The sequence below is a fragment of the Hemiscyllium ocellatum genome, unplaced genomic scaffold, assembly GCF_020745735.1.
Source record: "Hemiscyllium ocellatum isolate sHemOce1 unplaced genomic scaffold, sHemOce1.pat.X.cur. scaffold_255_pat_ctg1, whole genome shotgun sequence".
NCBI lineage: Eukaryota > Metazoa > Chordata > Chondrichthyes > Orectolobiformes > Hemiscylliidae > Hemiscyllium > Hemiscyllium ocellatum.
Window position 1 is genome coordinate 632,332 of NW_026868131.1, and position 26,332 is coordinate 658,663.

At 45.1% G+C, this 26,332-nt stretch overlaps 1 long non-coding RNA gene across 2 annotated transcripts in view; it reads right to left on the minus strand.

The window, feature by feature from the left end:
- The window catches only part of LOC132812049 (uncharacterized), a 115,458-nt gene extending 89,331 nt beyond the window's left edge, over positions 1-26,127 (minus strand). The window contains exons 1-4 of one of the 2 annotated variants that reach the window (XR_009643456.1): positions 26,026-26,127; positions 23,280-23,362; positions 20,109-20,195; positions 6,724-6,880 (exon numbers count right to left, since the gene is read on the minus strand). This is a non-coding gene — a long non-coding RNA (uncharacterized LOC132812049). Of the gene's footprint in view, positions 1-6,723; positions 6,881-20,108; positions 20,196-23,279; positions 23,363-26,025 lie in introns of those variants that run through there. The other variant, XR_009643455.1, reaches the window with a different exon arrangement.
- Between the last annotated feature and the right edge of the window lie 205 nt (positions 26,128-26,332).

The following is a 26,332-nucleotide window of genomic DNA, read 5'->3' on the forward strand; positions in this document are numbered from 1 at the left end:
GAGACAGCATCGGAAGTTCATAGTTATCAATCCAGGCCTGTGCTGTCTCAGTGAGCGTCAGGACAACAGAGGGGAGAGTAGGCCTCCGACGAGATGTTGTGAATGCTGCCTGGGATCTTTCTGTTCTGTGTTCTCCCTCTAACACTGTACTAAGACTCACTACTCTGCAAAACTGTATCTGTGGCATGGCTTGTGCACCATTGTCTTCAGTCAGTTTTAACTCCTACAATAGTCCCTGGCCCTGTAACCTGCTCCATTCCCGATAGTCCCTCCACATATTTGAAATGTACTGCATTCCAGACTACCATCCCTATCTCTGTAACTTGCTTCAGTGTCTACAACATGCCTTATTTTGGTACACTAATCCTTTTTAACTGGATACAGAGTGATATAGCACGGAAACAGAACCTGTGGTCCAACTCCACAATGCTGCCTATGTTTCCTAAACTGAATGAGTCTCAATTGCCTGCATTTGGCCCTTAGCTCTTCCAACCTTATCCTCTTCATGTTCCTGCCCAAATGTCTGTTCCATGCTGTAATTGTTCTTGTTTCTCGAATGTGCCTGAGGCAGTCTGTTCCGTCTATGCACCATCCTCTGTGGGTAACGTTCCCCGTTAACTCCCTCTTTAAATCCTTGCTCTCTCACCTCCTGTTTATACCCTCGAGTTTTGGACTCACCTACCCTTGGGTATTCATCATTCTTAGGTCACCCCGTGGCCTCCTCTGCCCAAGGGAAATATTTAGGACAATGATACAAATATCTCCAACGTATGTAACAAAGTGCTGGCCAATGTCGACAAGTGTGCCAAATGCCGCTTTCCCCACCTTGTCCACCTGGTATGCCACTTCCGAGGAACAATGTAACTTGCACCCCCTGGTCTCTCTCTCTTTCTTTCTTCGACAACCCTGGCCAGAGCCCTTCCATTAACTGTGTTAGTCCTCCCTGGTTTGTCTTAACAAAATCCAACATCTGAATTAAACTCCATCTTTCATTCCTTGGTCCACTGGCCCAGTTGGTCAAGATCCCCTTTGATAACCGTATTTACTGCCCACTACATCATTAATTTGATCTTCAACAAACTTTCGCACAATCACTCCTATATTTTCAACCAATTCCTTTATGTAGATGATGCACATCAGTGGACCCAGCCCTGATCCTTTATTCAATAAAGGAATAAAACCATATTCTTGTCATAGAGCCATACAGCATGGAAACTGACCCTTCAGCTGATACTCACCATCATCTGAAACTAAACTCTTCCCAGCTGCCTGTTGCTGGCCCATATCACTCCAACCCTTCCCTATTCACCTGTTTATCCAAATACCTTTTAAATGTTGTAATTGTACCCACATCAACCCTTTCTCAGGACGTTCATTCCACACTCAAACCACCCTCGGTGTAGCAAATAGCCCCATATCTTTTTTTTGAACATCTCTCTCCTCTAACCTTAAAATGTGGCTCCTCCTCTTGAGACTCCCCCATCCTGAGGAAAAGGCAACGACCATTAAATTGATCTATATTCCTCATTTTTTTCATAAACCTTTATAGTATAATGTCTCAAACTCCAGGCTCCAGTGAAAAAAAGGCTCAGACTATCCAGCCATTTTTCAGAACTGAATCCTTATATACCCAGCAATATCCTGGTAAATCTCTTCTGAATGCCCTGCAGCTTAATAATACCCTCCCTGTTAACTGGGCGACCAGGACTGGATAGAGTATTGCAGAACAGGCCTCACAAATGTCTGTGCAATCTCAACATGACGTCCCAATTCCTCAACTCAATTTACTGAGCAATAGTCAGGCATGCCAAGCACTGTCTTATCCATCCTGTGATGCAAACGTCAAGAATTATGTAGGCAGGTTTCTTGTGAAGGTGGTGGTAGGTGACTTCAACATACTCTCCTGGCAGATGGTAAAAGCAGAAACAATCACAACGTGCAAGAGGCATTTGGGCAGACACATAAGCAGGCTAGGGTTGGCAGGGATATGGACCATGTACAAGCAGGTGGAATTAGTTTGGAATAGCATCGTGATCCACACAGACATAGTGGGCCAAGTATTCGGGTGCTGTACTATTCTGTTTTATGGGACTAGAATGTTTTTTAGAAAAAAAAAGATTGATGAGGGCAGAGTGGTGGACATGATCTACATGGACTTTTAAGAACACATTCGGCATGGTAGACTAGTTAGCAAGGTTAGATCTCATGGAATACAGGGAGAACTAGCCATTTGGAGACAGAACTGACTCAAAGGTAGAAGGCAGAGTGTGGTGGTGGAGGGTTGCTTTCAGACTGACCAGTGGAGTGTCACAAGGATCGGTGCTGGGTCCACTCCTTTTCATCACTTATATAAACGATTGGGATGTGAACATAGGAGGTATTGGTAATTTTGCACATGACACCAAAATTGGAGGTGTATTGGAGAGTGAAAAAGGTGAACTCAGAGTACTCCAGGACCTTAATCTGATGGACAAATGGGCTGAGGAGTGGCAGATGGAGTTTAATTTAGAAAAATGTGAGGTGCTGCATTTTGGAAACGCAAATCTTAGCAGGTCTTATACACTTAATGGTAAGGTCCTCTGAGCATTGCGGAACAAAGAGACCTTGGAGTGCAGGTTCAGAGCTCCTTGAAAGTGGAGTCACAGGTGAAGATAGTGAAGAAGGCTTTTAGTATGCTTTCCTTTAATAGTCAGAGCATTGAGGATAGGAATTGGGAGATCATACTGAGTCTGAAAAGGACATTAGTTAGGCCACTTTTGGAATATTCCGTGCAATTCCGGTCTTCTTCCTATCAAAACAATATTGTGAAACTTGAAAGGCGTCAGAAAAGGATTGGAGGATTTGAGATACACGGAAAGGTTGAATAGGCTTCTTTTCCTGGAGCGTCAAAGGCTGAGGGGTGACCTTATAAGAGGTTTATAAAATCAGGAGGGGCAGGGATAAGGTAAATAGACAAGGTCTTCTCCCCTCAATGTTGTGGGAGGGGGTGATGAGTAGGGGGGAGAAAAAACAGAGGGGGGAGGGAGACACAGTTATTTTATAGATCTACATCTCAACCACATTCCTGCTTTCTCCCCATCCCCTTTAATCCCTCTGAAGGGCTCAGAACAATTGCATAGTTCCACGGAAGTAAAGTTTCACGGAGATCAGGTGCTGAAGGTTGCGTTTGCGACACTGACCTGTATTGGTAAGTGCAGTGATCAACAAAAGGAACCGGGTTCGATTCCACTCTGTGTGGTGTTTGCACATTCTCCCTCTGTATATTTGTGTGGGCTTCCATTCTGTGTCTGTTTCCATTCCAGACACCTCTATGACTCTGTTTTGCGAAACGTGAAGGGTTTCAGAAAATATCTCCAAGGTTATTGTTCGGATTGTGGAGTTAAAGGGAGAGGCTGAATAGTCAGAGTATAGAGATGTCCAGCATGGAAACAGACCTTTTGGTCCAACCCGTCCATGCCGACCAGATATCCAAACCCTATCTAGTCCCACCTGCCAGCACCCGGCCCATATCCCTCCAAACCCTTCCTATTCATATACCCATCCAAATGCCTCTTAAATATTGCAATTGTACCAGCCTCCACCACTTCCTCTGGCAGCTCATTCCATACACATACCAGAATAGGCTGAGACTTTTTCCCTGGAGCATCAGAGACTGAGGGATTACCTTATGAAGGAGCACAGACAGGATGAACAGTCAAGATCTTTGTTTCCATCCAGTGTCAGGGAGTTCAAAACTAGAGAACATTAGGTTTAAGGTGAGAGGGGAAAGAGTGAAAAGGGATCTGAAGGGCAAACATTTCACTCGGAGGTTGCTGTGTGTCTGGAATGAGCTGCCACAGGAGTAATGAATGCATGGAGGGTTACAACATTTAAAAGGCATCTGGAGGGGCACATGAATAGAAAGTGTTCAGAGTGATATAGGCCAACTCTCCCAAATGGGACTGGATCAGTGTAGAATATCTGATTGATATGGATGAGTTAGACTGAAGGGTCTGTTTCCTTGCTGTAAAACTCTATGACCCTAAGTGCCTCAGCAAAATGGTGGAAATCTTCAATAAAAACAAAAAGTACTGGAGATCCTCAGAAGGTCAGGCAGCATTTGAATTGATGACAGATGTAGGAAACACTGCAGAAGCTTTTAGATGACCACAACAGGCATGTGTGCTTGATGACCGGTATGGATAAGATGGGGGCATTGTGTTCAACAGTTTTATACCAGAGACTCTGACCCCATTTTATTCTGTATTTCTCTGTGACTCCCTCTTTTCGGAAGCAGGCAGGATGGGAAGCAGTAGAGGATGTAAATGATGTGTGACCTTCCTAGTGAGAGGATTCGAGTACAGGAGCAGGGATCCCTTTCTGGAAGGGCCCTGGTGAGACCACACCTGGAGTATTGTATACACCTTGGTTCCCCTTTCCCAAGGAAGGCTCTCCCGGTCATTGAGAGACAGTAAAGGAGGGTCACCAGACTGAGCCCTGGGATGTGGAGATAGTTAAGGGCTGCAGATGCTGGAAGTCAGAGTCTATACGATGTGGGCCTGGGGAAGTGCAGCAGGTCAGGCAGTATCAGAGGAGCAGGAAGGTTGATGTTGTGTGTCGGGACCCTTTGTCAGTCCTGATGAATAGTCCTGACCCGAAACATAAACTTTCCAGCCCCATCGTATTCATGCTGGTCATCAAGCACCTATTTATTCTAGCCCCACGTTCTGGCACTCAGCGTGTAACCGATATTGTAGTGTTCTGTGTGATCATCTCAACACTTCTTCAAGGCTGCAATGTTTCCTGCTCCTGTCACCATTTCAGATTATGCCAGACCTGCTGAGGATCTCCAGCAGGTTTTGTTTTTATTGTAGATTTCCACCATTTTGCTGAAGCACTTGGAGACAGATTTTATTGACTCTGATTCCTGGGATGACAGGACTGATGGATGAAGAGGGACTCAATCCTCATTTAATCCTCCTTTCCTTTGGCTTTCTGAGCTGCTGACGACATCACTAATATTCTACCTCCCGTTCCCTGACCCGAATCTGACCCATCTAAGCCTACACTTTAGTTCCCATTGCCCTGCCAGACTAGTTACAACCTCACCAAGGGAAATGCAAAAGCCCCCACCAGAATTGTCTCAGCTCTACCCAGGGGTAACCTGTCAGGGTGGTATAAGTCCCACCTAACCCGAAACAGTCCCAGTCCCTGAACAATCTAAACCCTTCTCTGCTACACCATTTCCCCAGCCACACATCCAGCTGATCTGCCCTCTTTTTCCCTCTCTCACTAGCACATGGTACTGGGAGCAAGTCTCGCATTATTACATTTCAGGAACTACATTTTACTGTATCCCTGATCTCTCTGTATCCATCTTTCAGGCTCGGATCCCTTGTTTAGCGATGTCGTTGGTATCTGTGTGTTCTACAAGCACTAGCTTTACCCTGCACACACCATCCTGGATTCATGTCTTTGGCCACAGAAGTGCCCACCCTAACCCTGACCATTGAATCCCCAGTCACTATAGCCGTGTTTCCTCTCTTTCCTCCCGTACTGTGCAGCATAGCTATCTGTGGTGTCATGAACCTAGCTGTTGCTGATTTCTCCTGAGAGACCACCCCACCTGGTCCCCCCAAACAGAATCCGAAGTGCTATACAGCATCTGTTTGACAAAGGGAATAACCACTGAGGACTCCTGCACTCCCTTCCTGAGCCTTTTACTTGATCTGATGCTCACCCATTCCCTTTCTGCCTGTGTAACCCTCACCTGCAGTGTGACTAACTCACTAAACATGCTGTCAATAACATGCTCAGTATTACAGATGCTCCACAGTGAGTCCACTCACAGCTCCAGGTCTGAAAAGCAGTTTCCCAGTAGCTGCAGATGGGAACCCTTCCTGCACACACAGCCGTCAGGGACACTGAAAGCGTCCGTTATTTCCCACATTGTACAAGAGGAGCACACCACGGGTCTGAGGGCTCCTGTCACAACATCGCTCTAGATTCATCTCATTACTCCCATTGAGAGAATTTAAATGAGTGAACATTTCACTTCAAACATGTCCATTATAATTAAAAGTACACCTTTACTTAAGCTGATATATCATACTTTAAAAACTTAAATACTCCGCAGGTGTCACTTACAAACTGGCTGTTCCCATTGGGACCAGGTGAGTTTCTGAACGGCCAGAACTAAAACTGAGTTTCAGTTTCACCTTCTCCTTGTCTCACTTCACTCTGTTTTCATCTAACTCCAAAACACACTCATTGAGCCAAGCAGCCCTCACAGTGCAGCCCTGTTATTTTCATTGTCTGCTCACACCTACACTGCCCTCAACCTCCTGTCCTGTTCCAATGCGTCTCAATGGGAGCTCAGGAACAGCATCTAATCTTTCAGTTCAGCCCATTGTAACCCCAGAGTCAACAAGGACTTCAGCAGTTTCTGAATGAACAGATAGTTGTCAGAATCTGGAACGTTCAATCTGAAATGTTGTTGGAATTTGAGTCCATAAGGAATTTTAATGGGAAGTTTGCAGGGAATTGGAAGTAGAGAGTATACAGGTTAACATCATGGAGTGGATGATTGGGACTAAATCTGACAGTTCCTGCAAAGAGACGAGGTGTAATTTGGATAAATCTGTGCTCTCTCTTAAGACAATATCTCCTTCCACAGCTGCAGGGCCAAGAATTGAACACAAACCCCAAGGGTGATCCAACCATGAACTTGAAGATCTTCCTGCTATTTGCTTGACAAAAATATTGGAGATATTTTCCCACAGACCGAACAGACAAACCTTTCTCCTTCCACAGTTAAATGCCAATGGTATTCAGATCCTGATGACTCAGCTGACTGTAGAAAATGGTTTTTGAGATTCCAGTCTCAATTATTCTCAATATCCTATAAAAAGAATTCACAAAACAAAGATCACAGTCAGTGCAAGATAAATAGTAAAGGCACACACTTCTCTTGGTATGTTTGATGTGTAAATGCTCCTCTTCAAATCACCCCTCCCCCACCCAGGAAGAGGACATGTCCGAGCGCCTCGCTGTACCTTAGCACCAAATAAAGATGGCGGCCAAAACCCAGGACCTCTCACTGCCCGAGGCCCAAGCCATCTTCCCTTTTGCTGCAAATGTGGGACCAAGAGTTTCTAATTCAGACTAACGACCTGCACAGAGTGTAAGTAAACCCTCCCAGTCTACACTGAAACATTTCATCCGGTTTCTGCTGCCGCCCTCCCCTTTCCCGTTTCCTCCCTCTGCAAACATCAAGGGTTTAAAGTCTGGTTGAAGATTTGTAGCTCGGTGTCCGTTGTTGTGGTTCTGTTCGCTGAGCTGGAAGTTTTTGCTGCAAACGTTTCGTTCCCTGGCTAGGGAACATCATCAGTGCTATTGGAGCCTCCTGTGAAGCGCTGCTTTGATGTTTCTTCCGGTATTTTTAGTGGTTTGTTCTTGCCGCTTCCGGGTGTCAGTTTCAGCTGCAGTAGTTTGAATGTGGGGTCCAGGTCGATGTGTCTGTTGATGTGGGAACGAAACGTTTGCAGCAAAAACTTCCAGCTCGGCGAACAGAACCACAACAAACACCAAGGGCCATTCCGGGTCCCATGACCCTTCCTCAGAACCGACGGTAACTGGGAACATTAGAATCCCTACAGCGTGGAAACAGGCCCTTCGGCCCAACAATTCCACACCCACCCTCCGAATTTTATCCCACCAGACCCATTTCCCTTCTCTGTTACTCTCCATTTTCCCGGACTAATGCACATCCCTGAACACTACGGGAAATGTAGCTAGATCAATTCACCCAACCTGCACATCTTTGGACTACATGAGATAGGGGTTAAAGAGTAAATAAGAGGTGGGGACAGGGACCAAAGAGAGACAGGAACATTTGGAAAGACAAAGGAGTGCATAACGATCCGGATGGGAGGGTGGAAAACTGTTAATGGAGGAGACTGGAACCTGGTAGCATCTCAGTGGAGGGGGTGGAAATGGCGGCTGATGATCTACATTCTGCTGCAAAACAGACCCTGAGCTTCCAGTTGCCTGTTACTTTAACACACGAGTCTGTTCCCTGGCCAACACCTCTGTCTCATGCTTATTGCAGTGTTCCAGTGAAGCTTGATGCAAGCTGGCAGAACACTCCAGAACATATCAAATGGCTTCCGATTTCAAGTACTGCAATTTCCCCTCCCATGTGGTCAATAATACTCTCCAGTGTATCTCCTCCACCTCCCACACCAATTCATTTGAATTCCATGCCTCCAACTACAACAAGGATGGAATTGCCATAGTCCTCACTTTCCACCCAGATACAACGCATCATCCTTTCCCATCTCCAGCACCTGCAATCAGACTCCACCACCAGAGATATATTTTCCCTCCGAATCCCTTTCAGCTTCCATAGAGACCATTCCCTCTGTGACTTCCTCATTAGATCAATGTTCCCCACCAACCCATCTTCCACCTCCCAGCACCTTCACTTTCCACTGCAAGAGGTGTAAAACCTGTGCCCACACCTTCCCCTCACCTCTGTCCAAGGGACCACAGGATCCTCCCACATTCGGCAGAGATTTCCCTGCCCACCCAAACACCTCACCTATTGTGTCCGTTGCTCTCGATGTGGTCTCCTCTACACAAGTCAGGACGCCAACTTGTGGAATACTTCAGGGGACATTTCTGGGACACATGCACCAACCAATCCCATCACCCTGAGGCTGACTACTTCAGCAACACTCCCTCCGCCGCCACGCTATCAAGGGCATACAAGTCCTGGGTGTCCTCCACCCCCAAATCCGAGCCACCCGACGCCTAGAGGAAGAACACCTCATCTTCCATCTTGGGACCTTTCAACCACACAAGCATCAACGTTTCCTCATCTCCCCTCCACCACCTTACTACAGATTTAACCCTCCAACTCGGCACCACCCTTTTGAACTGTCCCACCTGTCCATCATCCTTTCCAATTATCCATTTCACCCTTTCACCATTACCCCACCATCTGCAACCACCTATTGCCTCCCTAGCTCCCTTCCGCCAACCCCAACACCCCTCCCTACTTATCTCTCAGCCCTCTTCCCCCACCACCTACATTTCTGATCAAGTGCTTATATGCCCAATATGTTGATTCTCCTGTTCTCCTGACCTGCTGTGCTTTTCCAGCACCACAGTTGAACGCAAGCTGGAAAAACAACACCTCATCTCCCACTTGGGAACCGTGAAATCCTCTGGCTTCAACATCGAATTCAATAATTTTAGGTCCTGAACTCTCCCACGACTTAGTTTATTTGCCCCCTATCCGACATACCAGGCCTTGTTATTTCATAGCCTGCCATTACACACGACCTATGGTTTAGCCACTAAAAGTCCTCATAAACAGCTTTTAACCCTCCCCCAGCTAGCTTGTTATCGACTCCTTTGTCCAACTGTTCCAATCTCTCTCTTTGAACTCTATCCCCTCCTATCATTTACTCCCTAACCCCTACCTTCTGCATATAAACCGACATTGCTTTCGCAGTAACATCAGTACCTGAGGGAGGGTCACCAGATCCAAAATGCGAACTGATTTCTCTTCACAGATGCTGCCAGATCTGCTGAGCTTTTCCAGTACCTTCTGGTTGTTGTGTGTGATTTACAGCATCCGCAATTCTTTTGGCTCTAATTTACCCGGAGTATCTATTTCAGGTCTAGCAGACTGAAACAATGTTTATCAATCTTCCCAGTCCATACTAACTGCATCTCTCTCCCAGTCCCTTCACACTCACTGAGTCCCCCCAATACAGTGACACTGTGCCTGCAAAGCTCATGGTCATGTGTTGGTCCACTAGACCCACCCCTCACTCACTCCCATTGGCTGGAGGATCACACCAACTCTCCAATTGGTCTGAAGCTGTGTCAATCAGCCAGGCCCCATTGTGACATGAGTGTTGGGATCCTCCCAGGTGCATCGGAGGCTGAGGGGTGACCAAATAGACATTTATAAAATCATGGGGGGCATTGATGGGATAAATAGACAAGGTCTTTTCCCTGGGGTGGGGGAGTCCAGAACTAGAGAGCATAGGTTTAAGATGAGAGGGGAAAGATTTAAAAGGGATCCGAGGGACAATTTCTTTCACACTGAGGTTGGTGGCTGGATGGAATCTTCTGTTGGGAAGTGGAGGAGGTTGGTACAATTATACCATTTGGCCTCTGGATGGGTATATGACTAGGAAGGGTGTAGACGGATATGTGCCAAGTGTTGGCAAATGGGACTAGTTTAGTTTGGGATATCTGGTAGGCATAGACCAGTTTAACCAAAAGGTTTGTTTTCATGCTGTACATCTCTATGGCTTTGCCCTGTGATGAGCTTCATCATTCACAGTGAATGGGGTAGTATCACTGAGCACAGGGGCCATATCCTTCTCAACCTTGCCTAATCACATATCCAATCTGATGCCTTTTAAATGTTGCATTGTACCAGCCACCACACTTTCTCTGGCAGCTCATTCCATACACCTACCACGTTCAGCCTGAAAATAATGCCCCTCACATCCCTTTTAAATCCATTCCCTCACACCTTAAAAGCCTGTGCTCTCTGGTTTTGGACCCACCTAACGTGGGGAAAAGATCCTGGCTGTTCACCCTTACCATGTCCCTCACGAGTGTATCAACCACTGAGGTCACCTTTCAGCATCCGATGCTCCAGGGGAAACAGCCCCTTCCAATTCAGCCTCTCCCTATATCTCAAACTCTCAACCATGGCAACATCGCTGTGCGCTTTTCCTGAAGCCTTTCAAATTTCACAACATCATCCCTATCGTGAGGAAACCAGAACTGAAAGCAGAATTCGAGAAGTAGCAGAATCAATGCCCTGTACAGCCACAAAAAAATGTCGCAACTCCTATACTCAATGCACTGACCAATAAAGGCAGGTGCTCCAAACACCTTCTTCACTACCCTGCCCAAGATTCCACTTTCAAGCAACTGTGAACCGTCACTCCAAGGTCTCTTCGTTCAGCAACACTTCCCAGGACCTCCCTATTAAGTGTACAAGTCCTGCCCTGGTTTGCTTTTCCAAAATGCAGAACCTCATATTTATCTACATTAAATCTATCTGCCCCTCCTTAGCCCATTTGATTGAAGTCCCATTGTACTGAGGTAACCTTCTTCACTGTCCATTACACCTCCAATTTTGGTGTCTACTGTAAACTTACTAACCATACCTCATATATTCACATAGAAATCACTGATATAATTGACAATAAGCAGTGGACCCAGCACCCATCCTGACAGCATGTTTCTCACACAGGCCTCCAGTCCGAAAAGCAACCCTCCACTACTACCAAAAGAGAAAATGCTGGAAAATCTCAGCAGGTCCAGCAGGACCTGTAAGGAGAGAAAAGAGCTGACATTGAGTCTAGCTGACCCTTTGTCAAAGCTGAGCGGTGCATGGCCCTGAGTGTGGCTTTTAGGGTGCTGCGAGAACAACAGTTGGAAAAATGTTGTATATCGTGCAAGTATCTATAATCCTGGAGGCTGCATGCAGGATGGAATCTGAACTGAAATCCACGTGGACTAAGTCAGAGGAGAAGACAGTCACTGAGGAAGGAAATATGGCTGTGGAAGCGAGTCTTATAAGTAACATGTCCAACACTGAGAGAAAAGAAAAGCAGTGGAGGTGGACAGGGGGGAGAGAGACAAATGAAAATCCTGTCGGAGAACACAGCAATACTTTTTCAGGGTAGGCATTCCTGGGAGAGGTGGCAGTGGGTTAAAAACTGGATAAAAGCAAATTACTGCCCATGCTGGAATCTGAAACCAAAAGAGAAAATGCTGGAAAATCTCAGCAGGTCTGGCAGCATCTGTAAGGGGAGAAAAGAGCTGACGTTTCGAGTCTAACTGACCCTTTGTCAAAACTGATTACAGGTATTTGCACGATATACAACATTTTTCCAACTGCTGTTCCATTCACTACTACCCTGGCTGCTTAGCAAGGTTAGAGCTCATGGAATACAGGGAGAACTAGTCATTTGGATACAGAACTGGCAGAAAGGCAGAAGACAGAGGGTGGCGGTGGAGAGTTGTTTTACAGACTGGAAGCCTGGTGACCAGTGGAATGCTACAAGGATCAGTGCTGGGTCCACTTCTTTTGTCATTGACATAAATGATTTGGATAAGATGGGAGGTATAGTCAGCAAGTTTGCAGATGACACAAAAATTGAAAGTGTAGTGGACAAAAAAGAAGGTTACCTCCGAATACGACAGGATCTTGATCAGTTGGGCCAATGGGCTGACAAGTGGCAGATGAAGTTTAATTTAGGTAATTGTGAGGTGCTGCATTTTGGGAAAGCAAATCTTAGCAGGACTGATACACTTAATGGTAAGGTCCTGAGGAGTGTTGCTGCACAAAGACACTTTGGAGTGCAGGGTCATGGCTCCTTGAAAGTGAAGTCGTAGGTAGAGAGGATAATGAAGGAGGTGTTTGGTATGCTTTCCTTTATTGGTCAGAGTAATGAGTACAGAGTTGGCAGGTTATGTTGCGACTGGACAGAACATTGGACATTCCAAAAAGCCACTTTTGGAATATTGCGTGCAAATCTGGTCTCATTCCTATCGGAAAAATGTTGTGAAATTGAAAGGGTTCAGAAAAGATTTACAAGGATGTTGCCAGAGTTGGAGGATTTGACCTATAGGGAGAGGTTGACCAGGCTGGGGCTGTTTTCCCTGAAGCGTTGGGGGCTGAAGGGTGCCTTTATAGACGTATATAAAATCATGAGGGGTGTGGATAGGACAAATAGATAAAGTCCTTTCCCTTGGGTGGGGGAATTCCAGAACGAGAGGGCATAGGTTTAGGGTGAGAGGGGAAAGATATGAAAGAGACCAGAGAGGCAACGTTTTCATGTAGAGGGTGCTGTGTGCATGGAATCAGCTGCCAGAAGATGTGGTGAAGGCTGGTACAATTGTAACAATGATAATCCATCTAGATGGCTATATGATTAGGAAGGTTTGGAAGGATATGGGCTGGGTGCTAGCAGGTTGGACTAGATGGGTTAGGGTAAGTGGTTGGCATGGACGGTATGGGCTGAAGGGTCTGTTTCCATGTTATACATCTCTATGATTCTATGACATTCTAGACAATTCTGTATCCAAATAGCAAGTTCTCCCTGTAGTCTACAGTGTCTAACTTGCTAACCAGTCTGTTATGTAGAACCTTGTGTCTTCCTGAAGTCCAAGTTAGTGACTTCCATGTACAAAGCCTTGCTACCTCTCCCTAATCATTTCTTGCCTTTCCAATTACAGGTAAATCATGTCCCTGAGAATCCCTTCCAACAACTTCTCTGCCACTGACTTCAGGCTCACCGGTCTATTGTTCTCTGGCCTTTCCTTCACACCTTTCTCAAATTATGGCGCCCATCTTCCAGCACCCCACCTGTGACTATCAATGACACAAATATCTCAGCGAGGGGTCCAGCAAACGCTTCCCTAGCTTCCCACAAAGTTCTGGGTTACACCTGAGCAGGTCCCAGGGATTTATCCACCTTGCTACCGTTTAAGATATCCAGTACCACCTCCTCTGTAATATGGACACTTGTCAGGTTACCACTATTTATTTCTCCAAACACTCTCACTGCCACATCCTCTTTTAGTAAAATAATCTCTCCCATCTCCTGCGGTTCCACAGACAACCTTGATGATTTTTGTGGGTACCTATTCTCTGCCTGGTTACTTGTTTGTCCTTAGTGTATTTGTAGAATCGCTTTGGATTCTCCTTAAACCTATTTCCTAAAACTATTTCATGCCTCCTGGTTTCCCTCGAGTATACTCCTACTGCCCCTACTGCTGTGCAGAGGGAGCTGGGTGTCCTTGTGCATGAATCACAGGAAGTTGGTTTGCAGGTACAGCAGGTAATTAAGGCAGTGAAGGGAATATTGTCCTTCATTGCCAGAGGGATGGTTATGCTGCAGCTGTACAGGGTGCTGGGGAGGCCACACCTGGAGTACTGTGTACATTAGCAAGGATGTACTGGCACTGGAGGGAGAACAGAGGAGGGTCACTAGTTTGAGTTGGGAGTTGTGAGGGTTGGTGTATGTGGAGAGATTGAGAAAAATGGTTCTATACTCATTGTAATTTAGAAGAATGGGAGGTTGGATACGAATGAGGGGAGTAGATAAGATAGAAGCAGGTCAAACTACAGAGCATAACCTCAAAATAAGGGGGAGCAGATTTAGGACTGAGTTCAGGAGGAGCTTCTTCAGCTAAAGGGTTGTGAATCTGTGGAATTCCCTGCCGAGTGCAGCATTTGACGTGATCTTCTTGAATGCCTTTAAGGCAAAAGGTAGATTCGGGAAAATGAGAGGAATTCAGGGTTATGGTGGGAGAGCAGGAAAGTGGAGCTGAGGCCATGAAAAGATCAGCCCTGATCTTATTGAATGGCAGAGCAGGCTAGAGGGGCCAGGTGGCCTACTCTTGCTTCTCTTCCTTATGTTCTTATGTTGCCACTTTCCAGCCATCCCTTTCCCTGGGAATAACATCCCAAAAACAAATTTTGAAAGTTCTTGCCTTGTGCCATCAAAATTGGCCTTTGTCCAATTTAGAAACTTAACAATTAGATCTGGTCTATTATTTTCTGTAACTATTTTAAAACGAGTAGAATTATCAGAGAATCCCGACAGTGTGGAATGAGACCATTCTGCCCATCACATTGATACTGACCCTCAGAACCACCTAACCTTCACCTGTAACGTTGCATGTCCCCGAACCATCCAACCTGCACATCCCTAAACACTGTGGGCAATTCAGCCTAGATAATCCACCCAACCTGCACATCCCTGAACACTGTGGGTAATTCAGCCTGGATAATCCAACCTACCCTGCACATCTTTGGACAATGGGAGGAAACCAGAGCACCCGGACGAAACCCACGCAGTTAACCCCAATAAGGTGGATCATCCTTTTCTTATTTCCCAGTTCCACCCAAATAACTTCACTGGACGTACGCCCAGGAATATCCTCCCTAAGCACAACCATAATGCTACTCCTAATCAAAAACTCCACTCCTCCTGTCTTGTTCCCCCTTTCTATCCTTGCTATAGCATCTATACCTCAGAACATTAAGCTGCCAGTCCTACCCATCCCAGAGCCACCTTTCTGTAATACCCATGATATCCCAATCCCATGTTCAAAACCATACCCTCAGCTCATCTGCCTTCCCTGTCAGGCCTCTTGCATTGAAATGAATGTAGTGTAAGTGTTCAGTCCCACCTCGTTCTGTGCCTTGCCCTTGCCTGCCTTGACTATTTGACCTCTGAACTGTACCAGCCTCAGACATACCTCTTTTCTCACGATCTGTTTGGGATCACACCCACTCCCTCATTGGTTTAATGCCTCCTGAGTAGCACTAACAAATCTCCGTGCCTGGATATTAGACACCGTCCAAATCAGGTACAATCCATCCTTATGCAGGTGAACTCTACTCAAGAGGAGATGATCCAAAAATGTGAATCCTTTTCCCCTGCTTCAGCTCCTTAGCCATTCATCCAGCACCTCCTCCTCTGTAATATGGACAATGATCAAGATGTCACCATTTATTTACCCACATTCTATATATCTCATGTACTTCTTCACAGTAAACACTGATGCAAAATATTTGTTTCCCTATCCCGCCCATCGCCTGAAGCTCCACACAATGGTTGCCTTGTTGATCTTTGAGGGTCTCTGTTTTCTCCCTAGTTAGCCTTTTGTTCTTAATATATTTATAAAAGCCCTTTGGATTTTTATCCTTCACCCTATTTTCCAAATCTATCTCACATCCCCTTTTTGCCTCCTAATTTCCCTCTTAATTATACTCCTACTGCCTTTGTACTCCAAAGGATATTTTGGATTGGAATAAATGCAAAATATTACATCTTGATAAAACAAACGAGGGCAGGACTTACACTCATTAAAATTCGGGCCCCAAGTAGTGATATGGAACAAAGAGTCTGAGGGCTTCCCGTCATTGAGGTTTGTGTTACATGTAGACAGGGTGGTTATGAAGGTGGTCAGCACTTACCTTCGTTGCTCAGACCTTTGACAATAGGAATTGGGACGTTATGTTGAGGTTGTACAGGATGTTGGGGAATTCTTTTCTGGAATACTGTGCCCAGTTCTGGTTGTGCTGTTATAGGACAGATATTATTAAATCGGCGCGGGTTCAGAAGAGATTTACCAGCATGTTGCCATGAATGGAGGGATTGAATTATAAGGAGAGGCTGGATAGGCTGGGAATTTTTTCACTGGAGTGCAGGAGGTTGAGGTTATGAAAGGTTTATAAAATCACAAAGAGTTTAGATAGTGTGGATGGACGGTGGAGAGGGGGGATTCAAACCTCGTGTGCATTCATTTTGGGAAGTGATGAGAAAGTTTTGAGAAAATACATTAACGATTTTTAAAAAAATTACACAGGTGGAATGAACTTCCAGAGGAAGTGGTAGCTGTAAATACAATTACAATATTTAAAAGACATTCAGAGAAGTACATAAATAGGAAATATTTGGATGGATGTGGACCAAGCAGAGGCAGGTACAATTAGTTCAGTTTGGAATTATGGTCGGCATGGACTGGTTGGCCCACAGGGCCTGTTTCCTTGCTGTATAACATTATGACTCTAATTCTCACTAACTCTAAATTCCTCCATCCTCAACTCTCCCGATCACTGTCACCTCATCCAGCTTTAAAACTCTTCTTTATTTATATAATACTTCTCTAGCCACAGAACACTCCCTATCTCATGTCCTCCAGTTTCTCAAATCTCTGTGATATGTGCCTTTCTTTAGTCCCAGCCTTGAGGATGCCCTCATTCACTCCGATTGGTTGGAGGACAAACTGGTACGACCTGGTCCTCCAGTACTGCCCTCTGCCCCCTATTGGGCTGCGCTGACATCAATCATCCGGGGCCCATTGTGAAGTGAGTGGTTGGCTACTGCCTCTCTCTGCCCTGGGATGAGCTTCAACATTCACAGTCAATGGGGCAGTATCACAGAGCACAGGGGCTGGGGGCTATTCAGCCCATTGGGGATGTATCCTCTCCCTCTGGAGATGCTACATCTGTCACAATTCCCTTCCCATTTGCCCATAGCCCCCCAAATCTTCCCTTAAAATGTAAAATTCCAAATCTGTTTATGAATAACTGCTGAATCTGTCCAGCTGCCATTCAGACTGTTCCAGATGCTCAGAACATACTGAATAAAATAATGTTCACATAATCACATATTACTTGCCAATTACCTGAAAATAGTTACGAAAATTGTGACATTGTTAACAATTCCCCTCTCTCTGCAGATTAAATTTCCTCGAAACAAATTTGCAGTTGGTCAAAATCACTGCTTAACTTTCTCAGCTCCAAGAACAATTATCTGTGCTTCTGCTAGCTCTCCACAAAAGAGGAATACACCTTATTTTCATTTATTAGTGTCATAGAGATGTACAGCACAGAAACAGACCTTTGGTCCAATTTGTCCATGCCAACCAGGAATCCTCAACAACTGGAGCCCCATTTGCCAGTACTTGGTCTGTATCATTTGAAACTCTTCCTATTCATGTACCCAATTGATGCCTTTCAAATGTTGTAATTGTATCAGCCTCCACTACATCATCTGGCAGCTCAGTCCACACACACACCACACATAGCTTGAAAACTTTGCCCCTTAGATCCGTTTTAAATCTTTGCCCTCTCAACGTAAGCCCATGTGATCTTGTTTTGAACCCACCTAACCTGGGGTGGGGGGCAAGACCCTGGCTGTTCACCTTATCCATGCCCCTCATGATTTTATAAATCTCCATGAAGTCACCTTTCAGTCTTTGACTCTCCAGGGAAATTAACCCTGGCCTATTCAGCCTCTCCCTGTAGCCCAAATCCTCCAATCCTAGCAAAGTCTTTGTAAATCTTGTCTGAACTCTTTCAAGATTCACAACATTCTTTCCAGAATAGGGAAGTTTGAACTTAAAACATAATTCCTGAAATGGCGTAATCAATGTCCTGTCCAGCCTCAATTTGACGCCCCAGCTTCTGTACTCAATGCATTGACCAATAAATATAAATATACGAAACACTACCTTCACTAGTCTGCCTATCTATGACTGTACTTTCAAGGAACAATGAACCTGCTCTCCATGGTCCCTTTGTTCAGCAACATTCCCAAGGACTTTACCATTAAGTGTATAAGTCCTGCTCTGATTTGCCTTTCCAAAATCCAACAGCTTACATTTGTCTAAATTGAACCCAGTCTGCCATTCCTCGCCCCAATGGCCCATCTGGTCAAGATCCTGTTGCCTTCTGAACTAACCTTCTTCACTGTCCACTACACCTCCAATTTTGGTGTCTTCTGTAAACCCACTGACCATATCTCATATATTCACATCCAAGTCAATTATTTAAGGACCCAATAACCATTTCTGCAGCACACTGCTGCTCACAGGCCTCCAGCCCACAAAGCAACCCTCCATCACCACCCTCTGCCTCCTACCTTCAAGCCAGTTTTGTTTCCAAATGGCTAGTTCTCCCAACATTTCATGTTATCTAACCCTGCTAACCAGTCTGCTTTGTGGAACATCGTTCAGTGTCCATATAGACAACATCCACAGTCTGCCTTCATCACTCATCTTTGTCACATCTTCAAAAAAACTCAATCAAGTTAGAGAGAGAGAGAATTTCCCACACACAAAGCCATGTTAACTATCCCTAATCAATCCTTGTCTTTCCAAATACATGTAAATCCTGTCCTTCAGAATCCCTTCCAACAACTTACCTACCACTGATGTTAGGTTGACTGTTCTCTTGTTCCCTAGCCTTTCCTTACCACCTTTTTTAAATAATGGCACCCATCTTCCAGCACCTCACCTGTCACAAACAATGATATAAATACCTCAGGGAGGGGCACTGCCATCACCTTCCTAACTTTCCATAAATTTCTGGGATACACCTGATCAGGTCCCAGGGATTTATCCACCTTGCTACTGGTTAAGACATCCAGTACTTCCTCCTCTATAATATAGACACTTTTCATGTTATCACTATTTATTTCTCCAAACTCTCTAGAATAGAATAGCATGGTATTTCTCCCACCTCCTGTTGTTCCATAGATGGCCTTGTTGATCTTTAAGGGGTCCTATTCTCTGTCTGGTTTTTATTTTATCCTTAATGTATTTGTAGAACCTCTTTGGATTCTCCTTCAACTATTTCCTCGAGATATTTCAAGTCCTCTCTTTGCTCTCCTGATTACCCTCGAGTACATTTCTGTAAAAACGTGATCCTGTACTCCCAATTCCTCCGCCTCTGCCATAGCTGCTCCCAGGAGAAGCAATTCCACTCCAGGACATCCCAGAAAGGTTTACTCTTTCAAGGACCACATTTCCCTCCCACTTGATCAACAATGCACTCCAACGTATATCCTCCACTTCCTGTACCTCTGCCCTCCCCCCATCCCTCCAACCACAATAAGAATATAATGTTGTTGTGATTCTGTTCGCCGAGCTGGGAGTTTTTGTTGCAAACGTTTCGTCCCCTTTCTAGGTGACATCCTCAGTGCTTGGGAGCCTCCTGTGAAGCGCTTCTGTCATGTTTCCTTCGGCATTTATAATGGCGTGTCTCTGCTGCTTCTGGATGTCAGTTGCTGTCTGCTGCAATGGCCGGTATATTGGGTCCAGGTCGATGTGTTTGTTGATAGAATCAGTGGATGAGTGCCATGCCTCTAGGAATTCCCCGGAGGAATTGTCTTTAGGACCCAATATACCGGCCAATAATCTCCATTAACCTCTGCTATGTCTGCTACCTACAGTCAGACCCCACCACCAGGGATGTATTGCCCTCCCCAGCGCTTTTTATATGCCACAGAGACCATGGGATCTTTGGTGCTGATGTGATGCCCCACAGATACCTCAGTCACTCACCCCTGCCAAATGGCCTAGTGAGATTATCACTAGATGGATAATCCAGATAACGTTCTGGGGTCCAGGGTTTGGATCCAGTCACAGCAGGCAGTTGAATGTGAATTCAATAAAAATTTGGAATTAAGATTCTATTAAAGACCATGAATCCATTGTTGATTATTGTAAAAAAAACCTCGTCAGATTTGCTAATATCCTTCAGGGAAGGAATCTTCCATCCTTACCTGGTCTGGCCTACATGTGACTCCAGACCCACAGCAATGTGGTTGACTCTTTACTGCCCTTTGGGCCCAGTCAGTGACACCCTCATCCTGTGAATGAATAACAAAGAAGGTCAAGTCTTGTACACAACCATACTATTCTTACAGATAAGTGATCTCTTAGCAAATTTACTTCTCAACTCCCTGCTGACTATTGGGGAAGTGGGGGGGGGGGGTCAATAGTACCATCCCAATAAGGAGATCATCCCTTTCTTATTCCTCAGTTCCACCTGTATAACCTGCCTGGATGTATTCCCAGGAATACTCTCTTGAAGCCCAGCTGTAAAGCTATCCCTAATCAAAAAAACCTCTCCCCCTGCTCTGTTGCCCCCTTTCTATCTTTGCTATAGCATCTATACACTGGAACATTAAGCTGCTGGTCCTATCTATCATTAAGTGATGCCTCTGTATTTGCTGTAATATCCCAGTGCCATGTTCAAAACCATACCCTGAGCTCCTCTGCCCGGCCTATCGGGCCTCCTGCATTGAAATAAATACAGTGTAACTGCTCATTCTGTGCCTCGCCCTGGTCTACCTTGACTGTTTGACGTCAGACTTAGCTCTTCCCTCACTCTCTCTCTCTGGGTTTACCCACATTCCTTCACTGGTTTAATGCCTCCTGAATAGCACTAGCAACTGTTCCCTTCCAGTGCCAGTACAATCCATCCTTCTGATGGAGGTCAATTCTACCCCACAAGAGATTCCAATGAACCAACAATGTGAACTCTTCTATTCCTATGTCATTGATACCAATAAACAACAGCCTCCCCTCAAAATGGTTATTCTCCCCTTTAAGAATATTCTGCTCCCTCTCTGAGACATCCTTATACAAAAATTACACATTCGAATAATAAACCTTACACTCATCAGGTCGTCATAAAAGGATTACATGACACATTGAAGGTTTGGGGAGACCTTTTGAGAGAATGCGATGATTCAAAGGAGAATTTCTAAGCAGCAAATGGGATTGATCTGGAACACAATACTCACACACACACACAATGCAAATATCCAGATCCTGACGTATTGAGTAATTCAGAGTTTGGCAGAATATTTACTGAGATTACCATCTGAATGTCCACCTGTAATACCCTGCAATACAAGTTTATAAAATCTGTCACTATCAGTTCAAGTGAGAAACTCACACCATCCCCTCCTCGTGGCCCAGGATTACTGTACATATTACCCCTTGAGGACATCAGCAGTCAATTCAAGGGGAAATCTGTGGGTTTCTAGGAGATTCCGCCCTGGGATCTCATGTGACTGAACACAGCAGTTCTTTGGCACATTGGGGAAAATGATCCAAGCGTCAGTGAGATTTGGGAAACAGGAATTACTTTCTTTTCTTTCATTCCGTGCTGCCGCTCTGCCTCATCAATGACATGGGTGTGAAAGGCAACGATGGGCAAGATCCTCTCAATCACTCCAAAGTGTATCCCGAAAAAGATAGAAACTCTGTCTGCTTCCCACTGCGCAGTGCTCCCAGTAAATATTTGGAAGAATGGGAAGGGGGGATATCTCCTAGAAAAGGCATAACTGTTAAGGTCGAAGAGGATTATGAAAAGAGAGAGATGCACAGGAGAAGGGGGCAACAAGTTGCCAGATGGGGATTAACTTGTGAAAATGGGAAGTTGCTCATTTTGTAAGAGATAATAAAAGAACAAAGTACTATTTAAATGGTAGAACGCTGCACCACAAAGGGACCAGGGGTAATTGTTCAGGAAACACAGAAAGCTACCACAGTTACAACAGGGAATCAGGAAGGGGAATGGAATGTTTTGTTTCAAAGGTTTTCAGTATATTCCTGAGAGTAACGTGTGGAAGTGCTGGTGAGACCACCATATCTGCAGTATGGAGAGCAGTTTTGGTCCGTTTAGATAAGGAAATGTGTCACTTTATTGGAGGCATTTCAGGGAAGAATCAATGAGACGATCCCTGGTTTGGAGGGATTATCTTTTAAATAAAGGCTGAAAAGGTTGGGACTCTACTCACTGGATTTTGGAGAAAGAGAGGTGATCTCACTGAGACAGATGGGATTCTTAAGGGGTTTGACAGGATAAATACTAAGAGGATGTGTCTGAGGGTAAATACTGGGAGGGGAGTCTGAAACCAGATTCTGAGTCACGGAATCAAGGGTTCTGTTTTGGATTCAAGTTTAAGGCGACACAGACACGGGTAAGGGGTTTCAGTAGCAATGGAGCTGGGGTGAGGTGGAGAAAAGCAACGTTTAAGAGATTGGAATTCCTGGTGTTTGTGATTGTGTGGATGTCTGACCAGAAGGTCACCTTGGGGTCAGATATAACAGCAATATTGTGAAGAGAGTCATCCTGCCTCAGAGTTCCCAGTAGGAGGGAGGGGCTCAGCAGAAAGGTAAAGGTAAGGCAATGGGTTTAACCGTGACAATGTTTCATTGGAGGAAATTGCACCTAATCGAGTAGTGGGAGGGTGGTAAGCAGTTTGATAACTGAGTAACAGTGGAGCAATGGAGAGGGATGATGGGGAGGGAGAGCTGGGCATTGTCAGTGTCCATGTCAAACCTAACACAGTGTTTTTGGATGAAATCACCTCCTGGTACTATGTAGGTGAGATACAGGAAAGACCAAGGATAAATCGTTGAGGGACACCAAATGCAAGGAATTCAGAAAGGAAAGAGAGAGTGGAGATGGAGCAGGACTTTCCAATAACGGTGAGGTCAAATATTAGTTTTTCACAGAATGGGAGAGAAGGACATAACGAAAAATGTCCAACAAACAGAACAAGGAACAGTATCTATGAATTGGCGAGGGGGAGTGATGAGGAGGCAGCGGAGGAAAGAGAGTTGGCAAGTGAGTTTAGCGAGATGAGGATAAAGGGTCAAGTTGAGCTCTGATAAGGCTTGACCCGAGACTGGAGAAAGAAGTAAGTTTAGGACAAAAATCAGGAACACCATGTGAGGCAGTTTGGCTCGGCGGGCTAGTGGGAGGGAGGGAAGCAGCAGAGGCAGCTGATCGGATTATCTCAGTCTTAGTGACAGAGAAACTCCATGTGCTCCTTGCTCTTGTTGTTGGAGAGAAGGATGGAGGAGACAGGATGATGGACAGTGTTTTACAAAGTAACAAAACCAGGGTTAGTGATATTTAAAATGAGTGAACAAACCTAATGTATTTAACTTTTATCCAAAATATTAAAACAAACGACTGAAGTCCTGGTTCGAATCCCATCTTGGCAGATGTTGGAATCTGAATTCAAGAAAAAATAACTGGAATTAGGAATCTCCTGATCTCCATGGAACCATTGTCAATGGTGAAAAAAAACTCCTGCCAACCTGACAGTTGCCCAGCCAGCTACTCACTGTATTAATCACTGCAAAGTCTCAACAAAGGAATGGAACTGGGTGGCCCACTCGGTATCTAACAAGGCACCAGAAAATACAACCACAGAATCAGCCCGCTCGATGGTGCAATGTCCTCCAGACTAACATCTGGAATTTGGTGCCAAAATATGCAGAGCTGTCTCACAGACCAATCAAGGAACAGCCTGACATACTCATACTCACGGAATCAAATCTTACAGACAATGACCAGATACCACCATCACCATCCCTAGATATCGAGAGTGTGTTGCTGGAAAAGCACAACAGTCAGGCAGCATCCGAGGAGAAGGAGAATCGATGTTTCGAGCCTAAGCCCTTCATCAGCCTGACCTGCTGTGCTTTTCCAGCACCACACTCTCGACTCTGATCTCCAGCATCTGCAGTCTTCACTTTCTCCTGAAATCTCTGGACATGTCCTGTCCCACCAGCAGGACAGACCAGGCAGAGGTGGTGGCACAGACAGGGAGGATTTGCCCTGGGAGTGCTCAGCATTGACTCCGGACACCAGGAAATCTCATGGCTCCTGCTGATTACCACGTACCGTCCTCCCTTGGCTGATGAATCACTTCTCCTTCATGTTGAACAACATTTGGAGGAAGCACTGAGGCAATGAAATGGTGTCAAACGTACTCTGGGTACAGGATTTCAATGTCCACAATCGAGACTAGCTCTGCAACAGAATTACTGACTGAGCTGGTCAGGTCCTAAAGGATATAGCTGCTCAACTGAGTCTGCAGTGGGTGGTGAGGGAACCAACAAGAGGGAAAAACATACTAGATCTCATTGTTATGAATTGATCAACTGCAGATACATCTGTCCATGACAGTATCTGCGAGAGCGACCATCACACATTCCTTTTGCAGACAAAGTCTTGCCTTAAAGTTGAGAAAAACCTCCATTGTGTTGAGTGGCACTATCACCGTTCTAAATGGGACAGACTTTGAAGAGATGTAGGATCTCAAACTGGATCTCTCTGAGGCACTGTGGGATATCAACAGCAGCAAAACTGTACTCCAGCACAATTTGTAATCTCATGGGTTTGTAAGTCCGGCTATCACCCATCACAATAGACAGTAAAGGAGGGCATGCCATGAGCAACACCAGGCATACCTAAAAATGAAGGGCCAAACTGGTGAAGCTACCAAACAGGACCATCTGCATTTCAAACAGCATCAGCAGCAAGCAACAGAGCTAAATGATCCCACAACTAATGGATCAGATCAGAGCTCTGCAGTTCTGCCACACCCAGTTGTGAATGGTAATGGACAATTAAACAACTCATTGCAGGAAGCACCACAGATATCCCCACCCTTACTGATAGAAAGGTCTCACACATCCATGCAAAAGATAAGATGACAGCATTTGCAGCAATTTTCAGCCAGATGCAAAGTGGGATGATCCATCTCGGCCTTCTCCAGTGTTTCCTAACATCACAGATGTGAGCTTTAAGCCAGTTCAATTTAGTTTGAATAATACCGAGAAATGGTTAAGTAGTGTAAAGGCTGTGGGTCCTGCCAATATTCTGGCAATAATACTGATAGCTTGTGCTCCAGAACTTGCCACCCACCAAACCACGTACCGCTCCAGTACTGGCATCTACTGACAATGTGGAACATTGCCCAGGCATGTACAACACAAAAACACAGGGCAAATCCAACTCAGGAAATTTCCCTCTGTCAGTCCACACTCGATCAGCAGTAAAGTGATGGAAGATGTTATCAACAGGGCTACCAAGCAGCAGCTGCTCAGCAACAGCCAGCTGAGTGACTCTCATTTTAGGCTCCACCAGGGAAACTCAGTTCCCGATATGTTACCGCCTGATTCACAACCTGACAACCAGCTGAATCCCAGAGGCGAGGTGAGAGTGACAGCTCAGTTCCACTCCAACACCACTATTTCTAGCTGATTCCACCCTCACCTCAGCTCATATACTCAAACTCTCATCCATTGTGTGTTATCTCCAGACTTAATTATCCAAACACACTCCTGGCCAGCCTCCCAAATTCAACCTTCCTGTAATCTCAAGGAAAAATTGCAAACTCTATTGCCCATGTGCTCACTTCTTCCCAAACATGTTCATCTGTCAAAAGGATCCTATTCATAAGCAGCAACAATTTAAAATTCTCATTCTTGATTTGATTCCTGGCTGTGATTATCCCTAGCTCCCTGCACCACACATCCTTTGAGACCTCGACAACTCATTTTCTTTGAGACTCCCAACAACTTGTTAATTCATTACTTCAACTGTGTGGCTGATTCTACAGTTGCCAAAGCACCATGATCTGGAATTTGCAGACAAAACCTCACAGGTCTGCTTCCCACCGTTAAGACATCCCTCAAAATCTGCTTTTTGGCAATTGTTTTGGACACCTGACCAAATATCTCTATATCTGGCCTTATATCTAAAGTTCTCAATCGTATTTTTGTGAAATTATAAGCATGATGATAAAACTACAAACTATTCTTGATTTGGACATTATCTTCAAATCATCACTGTTGCTGTAATGAATAATCTGTAATGTCTCTTACCCAACCACATTGTGGGAGCACCTTCACCACACAAACTGCAGCTGTACAAGAAAGTCAAACATCACCCTCTCCACAGGCAACAGGGCTTTGGCATTAATCACTGGGATCTGTGGAAGGAGAAATACACATGATGTTTCAGGGAATGCAAAACGGGTTACAGGGAATGAAAATGGTGCAGAATTTGATAGTCAGAAATGGAAGGAAAATACACTTGCTTATTGGAAAAAGGAATTCTTGACTGTCAAAAATATTCAAGAAAAAAGTAATCTAATGATAGAGCAACACATGGTCAGGGGCTGGGCCACAG